This window comes from Callorhinchus milii, unplaced genomic scaffold (assembly GCF_018977255.1).
Source record: "Callorhinchus milii isolate IMCB2004 unplaced genomic scaffold, IMCB_Cmil_1.0 Scaffold4, whole genome shotgun sequence".
Classification (NCBI taxonomy): domain Eukaryota; kingdom Metazoa; phylum Chordata; class Chondrichthyes; order Chimaeriformes; family Callorhinchidae; genus Callorhinchus; species Callorhinchus milii.
The window spans coordinates 7,606,129-7,615,273 of NW_024704745.1; the positions used below are offsets into that span (position 1 = coordinate 7,606,129).

The window sequence follows — 9,145 nt, forward strand, 5'->3', positions numbered from 1 at the left end:
CTCAAAGTGCTTCACAGGATATACTGTCAAGTGAATCGACTGTATATTTTGTGGGCTAAATGCGGCAGCCAGTTAGGCACAGCAGTGTCCCAGAAACAGCCATGGAGTGAGTGACCAATATTATTTGGGAAATCGTTGGCCCGGGACACCTGGAGAGAGAAACTCCCTTCTCTTTAAATAGTACTATGGGATCTTTAACGTCCACCTGAAGCAGATGGGTCTTTGGTTTCAGGTCACATTCGAAGGATGACACCTCTGACAATTCAACACCCCATCCAGCACTGCACTGGAATGCCACCTTAGACAATTTGATTCCATGTCCCGACATGGGGCTTGAACCAACAACCTACTGACTCAGAGGCAAGAAGGCTATCACTGCGCCTGACACACAAGCCATTAACCCCGGAAAGCAATCTGCCAACCGACGAACACACTTACTGCTAGGTAAACAGAGGCATTTGGAGTAAGAAAACCTGCCTAAAGGTTTGCCCCATCCAGGAATCAAACCCAGGTTCTCTTGCTTGTGAGGCGAGCGCGCTAACCACTACGCTACGGGACTTGACGGAGTGACGGAGAGGGACAGTCGGGTGGGGATTCTGGAAGGACGGGAGAGGATGGGCCAAAGGGCCTTCTTCATCCAGATCAATATTGTGACCTTGGTGAGCAGAGTCACTCGGCTATATTTGTTGAGAGTTTGCTGCAATACACTCACTGCTTCTGTGAAACAATGCCTTTGAAAATTCTGTTACAGTGGAGACTGAGCATTGTGCAAGGGGATTAGAAGTAGTTTGCTGCAGCAAGCAGAGAGTCCACATCTGAGGTTGATTTCACGACGGGTTGATCTGTATCAACAAACACCAGATGTTTCCACTCAGCACAAGGAACTCTCTGTGAGCCCACAAATCAAACACGGCACCCATGACGCAAAACCAGCCCCTGCACGTGAGGCTGGATTTGTCTAACCTGCCAAGATCTTCTCTCTTTGCGAGATTCGGCAGGCCTGCCGGTCCGAAAGGCTTTATTGCTCCCTAGCTTAAAAGAAACAAGCAAACCCCCCCAACCCCCATCCCCCCAGCACACACCTAACTCCCATCTGCTTCAGTGAAGCACTCGTGCAGAGAACGTGGCGAAATTTGCACTGTATTTGTGAGCGCCTGATCAACAGAGTAGAAATATGTTGAGAAAAACAAGGGATCTGGCAATAGTACAGACTGGAGCTCAGATTTGCTGCTATCTGAGCTTTATGAGGAGGCTATGTTTGGGATTTCCAAAGAGCTGCTCAGACCCAGACTGAAAGTACATGGTGTCATTGGCTTAAGTGGCAACTACATACTGTACATGTATAGGAAGGTCATAAAACTGCCCTGTTATAAGCAGGAACTGTGGGGGGAAGGGAGGGGGGAAGGGAGCACTTCTCTGTCAACGATGCCGTTATTGAATGACATATTAAACCATGGCCACTCCCCCCGTTCTCCCATCTGCTTGCTTAAAAGAATATTAAAGGTACCTTGACACTACTTGAAAAGAGAGGGGAAGTTTCTCCAGGTGTCCTGGCCACCAAAACCTCCAGATAAATGTATCGTTCACTTTACGGCAGTTAGTGAGACGTTGCTCTGGCAATCATTGCCGAGATTGCCCATACCATCACAACACAACAGCAATTATCTGTGAGTCACTTTGTCATTCTTGGTGTGCATATTATGACAATTTTATTCCTCTTAAAAATTCTATGAAGAAATACCTGGGGGTAATTTTTCCAACGTGTTAACTAACAGATGTTTCAATTTAGTGACCATATGATAATAAACACATAGATGGGTCTCCTGAGACCTGAAATTCCATTTTGTCTTAACTGGTAAATCTATTTCATCTTAAAGCTTAAGATTGCTTGGGAGAAAAAGTTTTTCTTTACACATAGGTTCATTAACAACTGGAAAAGTTGCCAGGAAGGGTAGTTGAGGCCGAGACGCTGGGATTCATTTACAAAGCAGCTTGATGGTGTGATGGGCTGGTGATCGGGAGGGATGAGATTAAATTGGCTGAAGGGCCTTCTTCATCCAACCCATTTTTGTTAACTAGTGATTGTCAGAGAGTCTTACTTCGCCCATTTCTTTTATTAACTGCGCAAAGCCATCTTCAATTTAAAGAATAAATGGCTTCACGGAGCAAACATCAGGTGCGCTTTCGGGCCTTAGGACTATTGAAGAAAGAATCCTTCCAAAGCGCTTAACATTGCCAAACTCCTACAAATGTGCCCAAACATACATGGTGACTACAGCTTACAGGTGAATCCCGAGAAGATATTTGAGGTATTGACGATGTGATAAGGCTCTTTATCAAATCCAAGGATTACTGTTATTCTAGTCCACCAGCCAGCCTGGATTGGACTTGAAGAATGATTTTATGAGATCAGAGTATAACACTGCAATGCGTTTTCAGCCATTTGCCCCTGCTCTCTGGAACTCCCTCCCTCCCTCTCTTTGTTCAAGGTCAGTCTTAAGTTATACCTCTTTGATCGCGCTTTCAGTTATCTCTCACTCCCCAACCCCCTCAGCTACCACCCCCAGCTCAGGTGCCCAGCCAAGCACTTTGAGACGTCCTCCCAATGTGAAAGGCACTGTATGAATTTAAAAGTTATTGTATTTTGTGCTGCAGTTTCCTGAACCAGGTGTGTGCCAAGCAAGCTGTAGAAGAGGAAATGCGCAAAAAGGGACCAATAAATGATTACAGCATATCTTAAACCTCCAGTTTTTCCCTCTCTGCCCCCCAGCTATGAATATTAATCGCTCAAATCTATTCCAACAAGACTGGGTTGATAAACTTGCCATCGATTAGCCGGGAGCAGTCTGCTGTGCTATGAGTATCGGTGCCAGTGCAGGAAGGACAATAGGAATAGCAGGCGGTGCTGAAATGGTGCTCAAAGCCAACCAGCCAGAGGCTGACCTACTTTCAACTATGCCAAGGCAAACTTCGTGACTGCTTCTTTCCACCCAGAGCAAGAAAGTGAGCACGCTGACACTCACAGCTTCACCTTATACTGTTTGCACTGCAGAGAGAGAAAAAAAAGGCCTCTGAATAAACCCAAATGAAAAGTTGCTGCCTGTACAAAGCAGATCCTTCCAGCCAAACACTTAGAGTGACACAACCTTGCAGCACAGAACGAGGCCATTTGGCCTATCGTGCCTATGCCGGCTCTCTGAAGGAGCTCACTGTTCAGTCCAACTCCCCTACTTCCCCTTCCCCCCTTCCCCATACTCATACCCTTTGATATTTTACTTGTCAAATATTTTGCCAAATTTTCTTTTTTAAAAAATCATTACACGTCTTCTTCAACTAATGTTTTTGGATGGTTGTTTCCATGTCTGTATATCAGTATAAAAAAATCCTCTAACCTTTCCATTAGGTTTTTTATGGTGATGATCCTACATTGATGCCCTCTAATTTAAATTTCTGCACGCGTAAGCAGGAAGTGAACAATCCCATACAAAAAGGGGTTAATGGACAATTTCAGCACATACCTGTTATATAAAAAAAACATAGTTTATTGGAGCTCCATATCTCCCTCTCTGGTGGTAAGATACATTTTCTGTAGGTCAGGGATGGTTAACTGATCTCAATAGACCTGCACAAGTCTTTTACGAACCGTTTCAAGCTTCTTTTCAGATCCAATAAATGGGAACGTGTTGAAACTAGCTGACTTTGAAAACCACTCAGACCCACCTACAATTTTATCTGTTACAATGCACTGGGGTCAAAATTTGTAGCGATTCTCAAAATCCATTTCTTGTGCTGAATAACACAAGGAACAGCTTAAGAAACACCTGAGCCTGGCTCAGTGGGTAACACTCTTGCCTCCAAGTCAGAAATCTGTGGGTTTCAAGCTCCACATTGGAACGTGGAATCATAGGCTGACACTCCAGGGCATTGCTGAGGTGGTGCTCCATTGTTTGAGGAGCAATCCTTCAGATCAGGCATTAAACTGAGGTCTCTGTCCAATGTGAAGGGAGCTATACAAGTGTAATTTGTTGTTGTTGTCCCGTCATTCTATTCAGGTGGACATTTGAAGATGGCACAATTCGAAAAGAGATGGAAGTTTCTCCTGATGCCGACAATCCTTCAACTAAAATTGGTCGTTCACTTCAATGGCTGCTTGTGGGACATTGCTGTGTGCAAATTGGCTGTGGTGTCCATGTACAAAATACAGTTACTACAGTTTAACAGTAAATCCTGTGAAGGACTTTGAGATATCCTCCCGATGTGAAAAGTGCTCCTTCATTTGTTATTATTACAACATGAAGTGGAAAGCGGCAGATCAAGAAGGTGTTCCCAGATAAGGTGACTTCTTACCTGTTCAGAGTTAGTCTAGATGGTCAGCAGAGATGACACCTGAATAGTCAAGCCATGAGTCAGTGGGAATGTCAAATGCAAACTGGGGAGAAAATGACTGATATGACCCGAGCCCCCAGTTGGCTGATACTCCACTGCAGTACTTTCATTGTCTGAGATGCAGATAAGATAGTATTATTATTGCAACAGCACCACCAAAACTCACTTGTCTCATGAAAATCTAAGCCCAGCTCATGTTCCTTTTTAAATGGGTGAACAATCCAATGCTTGGTGAATTCAGAGACCAAAGTTTAGTGGTTAGAGCACTCACCTCACAAGCGAGAGGACTCGGGTTTGATTCCCAGGCTGGGGCGAAACCTTAGGCAAATTTCCTTATACCACATGCCTCTGTTTACCTAGCAGTAAGTAGGAGCCCAGTTTTCAGTTGATTGGTGGATAGTATTCCGGGAGTAATAAGCCCTCAAAAAAATATTGGGTCATTCAATCTCCGATTCATTGAACACTGGTTGCCGTGTTTCTCCCACAAAATACACAGTCCATCCACTTTACAATATATTCTGTGAAGCATTTTGTGATAAGGTGCTATATCAAATGCAAGAATTATTATTATTATATTATTATTAATTCTGCTTCACAATGATAGGAAGTGCCAACATCAATGGATCAGAAAGCGATTTCGCTGTGTATGTTAAAGATCCATAACGTTATTCAAAATGAGAAGTGGGATTTTTCTCCCAGCAAACAAAACCCTGATAATTTGTTCACATTATGGCTGTACACAGTTACAATCTTAACGGCAAATACCCATGGGATGTTTTGAAGCTGTATCAAATGGAAGTATGATTTGTTATTAATGGGCTTCCACAACAGATACAGACCAAAATGTTGCTGTTCTGTGTCAAAGTATGTCCTTTGGAGCAATGTCCAAGACTTATTGGGTTTATTCCATAATAAATGATGTTTTGAACGGGAGATAAAACCATCACCAGATATAACTATAGAGGTTCGGTGACATGAACATTGTGGGACTTCGCTGTGCACAAACTGGCTGCCACATTCACCTACACTTAAATGCACAGTCACTACACTTTACAGTAAATCCTGTGAAGTGATTTGAGATGTCCTCCCAACTCGAAGGGTGTTGTATCAAATATAAGGATTATCTTGTTCAGATTCTCGAATCTATACTTTTCTGTACATCTCCAACTGCCCTTTGCACCTCCACTGCATGCCCTTGCCTGCACGGTTTCTGAATTGACAATTGCAGGCAGGTTGGCAGGTTGGCAATTTTAAACACCACTGTGCAAAAGGAAGCTACTCTAGAACTTTACATCACAGAAGAAGGTCCTTAGGCCCATTGTGTTTGTGTTGGCGCTTTCTAGCAGTAATCGATTCAGCTTTCTGCCTGGCTTAGATTGCCTCTGACTCAGAGAGTCGTGGGTCCAAACCCCATTCGGGATTTGGAACTCGTACAGTATTGGCTAAAACCCCCGTGAGGTGATGGGGGTGTGCTACATTGTCAACGGCACTGTCCTTTGCATAAGACATTAAACTGAGGTCCTGTCTGTCTGTTCAGGTGAACGTTAAAAATACTAAGGGGCTATTCGAACAGACAAGGAAGATTCTGGCCAACAATCCCCTAAATACAATATTGGTTATTCACTTCATGACTGTTTGTGGGAAGTTGCTGTGAGCAAATTGATTCCACATTTGCTGACAAAACTCACAGTTATTCCACTTTACAGTAATTCCTGTGAGGCACATTGAGATATTCTCCTGACTTGAAAGGCGCTATACCAAATGTAATAATAATAATCCTTGTGTTTGATATAGCGCCTTATCACGTCGTTGAGACGTCTCAAAGTACTTTACAGGATATATTGTAAAACGGATTCACTGTATGTTTGGTGGGCGAAACGTGGCAGCCAATTGTGCCCAGCAGTGTATCACAAAAACTTCTGGATCGAGTGACCAAGTTACTATTATTATTTTGGAGAGGATTATTTCCCTCGGAAAACAATCCGCAAATCAACTAACAACCGGGTTCCAAATTATTGCAAGTTAAACAGAGGCGTGCGGAGTAAGGAAACTTGCCTACAATTTTGCTCTGCACAGGAATCAAACCCTGAGTCCTCTCACTTGTACAAGGATTATAATTATTTTTATCAGTCCCCTTTACTTGCCTTTTCGCCCAACCCCCTGCAAATTACTGTCTTGTTAGATGTTCCTCCTTAAAAGCACAATCAAGGCCAGAACAGTCAGACCAGCAGTTAAAGGGTGCGCTCGGAATGATTTATTCCAATGTCTGTCCTCATGATGAGGCTTGGATTGCAATTTCACCTCCTGTCAAAAATCAGAAGCCAAGTCAAATAGGAAATAATGGCGAGCCCTCCAAATGAATTAGCTGCAAGTGGAACAAAATATTGAATAGATGCAACTGTGCACTTAGCAAAATATCTAGTGGATGACGTTAGCCTACTTACTGTTCCTAGAAAGCGTTTGGAATTCACCAAGGGCATCTTTGCTAGCTGGAGCAAATATTTATCTTACAAACCTCTGTTCCTTTTGCTACTTCCAGTGGCCATGGCTTATGCAAGACTTTTTTTTCTTTGTCCCTGGGCCAAAAATAAAATGTAACAATGGCTCGAATATTTTCAGGTCGTCCGAAGGACTCCTGTTGAGAAGATCACTGGTGTTCAAAAGTGCCTCGAGACTCGCATCCCACGCCCTTTGTTTCCGTGCCCAGAACAGTGAAGAATCTCAGAAAGCGCTTTGCCTTGGAATTGCTATTGTGCAAGGTGGCTGTGTATTTGCAGGTGAATACTTTATGCTTTAAGTGAATGACCCATTTTTTTCTGGATTGTTAACCGAGCACTTATTTTTGATCAGCTAGGCACCTCCAACAATATAAAGCACCACCAGCAGCTTATTGGAGTGTCAGCTTAGATGATGTGATTTCAAGTCCCTACATGGGGCTTCAACCCATAAACCTTCGGACTCAGAGGCGAGAGTTCTACCACTGAGCCGCACTCAAATGAACACCTTACTCCGAGAGCTGCAGCAGACACAATGAGCTAAAGGGCCTCCTTCTGCACTGTAGATTTCATTGATTCTACAGGCAGCCCGCTGAAACTTAGTACTGGCATTAAACGTTGGAACAAATGAGGGCCACAAATCTGTTTGAAACATTAAAGCCTGATAGTGTGAGGTTTCATGCAGGGCGTTGTCCTGCTGTAAGCATTGGAGTCTTAGCTTCTTGTGAGGTGACTGCTGCAGCTGCACATCCAACCCTAACAAACCAAAGCAACTCTGTCTGATACTGACTCACTTTATCCCACTGTATATCTGTTCCGCAAACCGCCCACCATGTTAAAAGTTCCTAATCATTCCGTCCACGTGCTCAATGGTGAAACTGAATCAACCGTAGAGGTATTTGCTGTGTAATTATTTTAAAGTCTGCTGCTTTTGGGGCCCCTGCATGGCTGAAATAAACAACTTGGGGAAATTTGCCTTCACTGCAAGAAATGCCTTTGTTACACACATTTGTACACAGCAGCTGGATATAGTACTGAGAGAAGGTAGAAAGCAAAAGAAGAGACAGCGAGAGAGAGAGATTAAGAGTGTCCAAATCAGACAAGAGTTCCACCAGGCTGGCTGGTCTGTCATCAGCAGTGACAGGACCTGGACTTACTGAGAACACCACAGAGAGTTACCTCGATTCTGACGTTCTGTTACCAATCACACAATCATATCACCAGCTCAGATCCGTATCTTCTCCCCCTCCCCAGGAAGATAGTCAGTCGTTGGTCATTTGGCATCCAACAAGCCTGGGTTTGAGCCCTCACGAGGTAGATGGCAGGTACCAGGAACTTCCTGTGAGCTTGCTGGTAGACAACACACCTCAGCATGACATGTGTGAGAGCACTGCCACCATCTTCCTGCCTACAGCTTGGATACACATCCCTTTCCATTGAGCGATGGTTCCACCAGTTAAAGTCAGGCTTTGTGCAGCAGCTATTTACATCCCTGCATAAGAATCAAGGTGGATATCAAGCTCAGAATATATGAATGTGTTCACAAACCCAGGTTCCAGGTAATGTTCTGATAACCACAATCCTGGTGTGGGACTTGAACCCATCAATCTTTTGACCCAGAGGCAATGCTAACTATTGAGCTGACTGACTGAGAACTCTAACTCTATGACATTCTTGTAACCCTGTAAAGTGATGCAAAGTTACTGCAAAGCTCCTCGCATTTTATCTATGGCACTAATAGGATAATTTCACATTCACCAGCCACAGAACAGTTTTAATAATAATAAAAATTATAATCATTGCCTTTGATAAAATGCTTCACAAGCAATTGTTATAACAAGCAAATGTGGAGTCCTATAGCTCAGTGGTTAGAGCATTCGCTTTACAAGCGAGAGACCCAGGTTCGATTCCCGGCAGGGTGAAACCTTGGACAAGTTTCCTTACTCCACACGCCTGATAATAATCCCTCCAAAAAATAACAAATTGGTCCTTTCAATCCACAACAGTTTGTGGGACACTGCTGTGCGCAATTGGCTGCCGCATTTCGCCCACAAATATACAGTCAATTCACTTTAAAGTCTATTCTGTGAAGCACTTTGAGACGTCTGGAAGACGTGAAAATCGCTATATCAAATGCAAGGATTATTATGATTATTATTAATCCTTGCATTTGACCATCTCAAAATGCTTTACAAAATTTCACTTTGAAGTGTCGTAACTGGGTATTTTGTAGGCAAACACGGCAGCCAATGTTGCACACAGCA

General features: G+C 43.5%; 1 non-coding gene across 1 annotated transcript; it reads left to right on the top strand.

Annotated features, from left to right (window-relative positions):
* Positions 1-8,731: 8,731 nt before the first annotated feature.
* Positions 8,732-8,803, top strand: trnav-uac. Its single transcript has one exon. It is a non-coding gene; the product is annotated as a tRNA-Val (tRNA).
* The last annotated feature ends 342 nt before the right edge of the window (positions 8,804-9,145 follow it).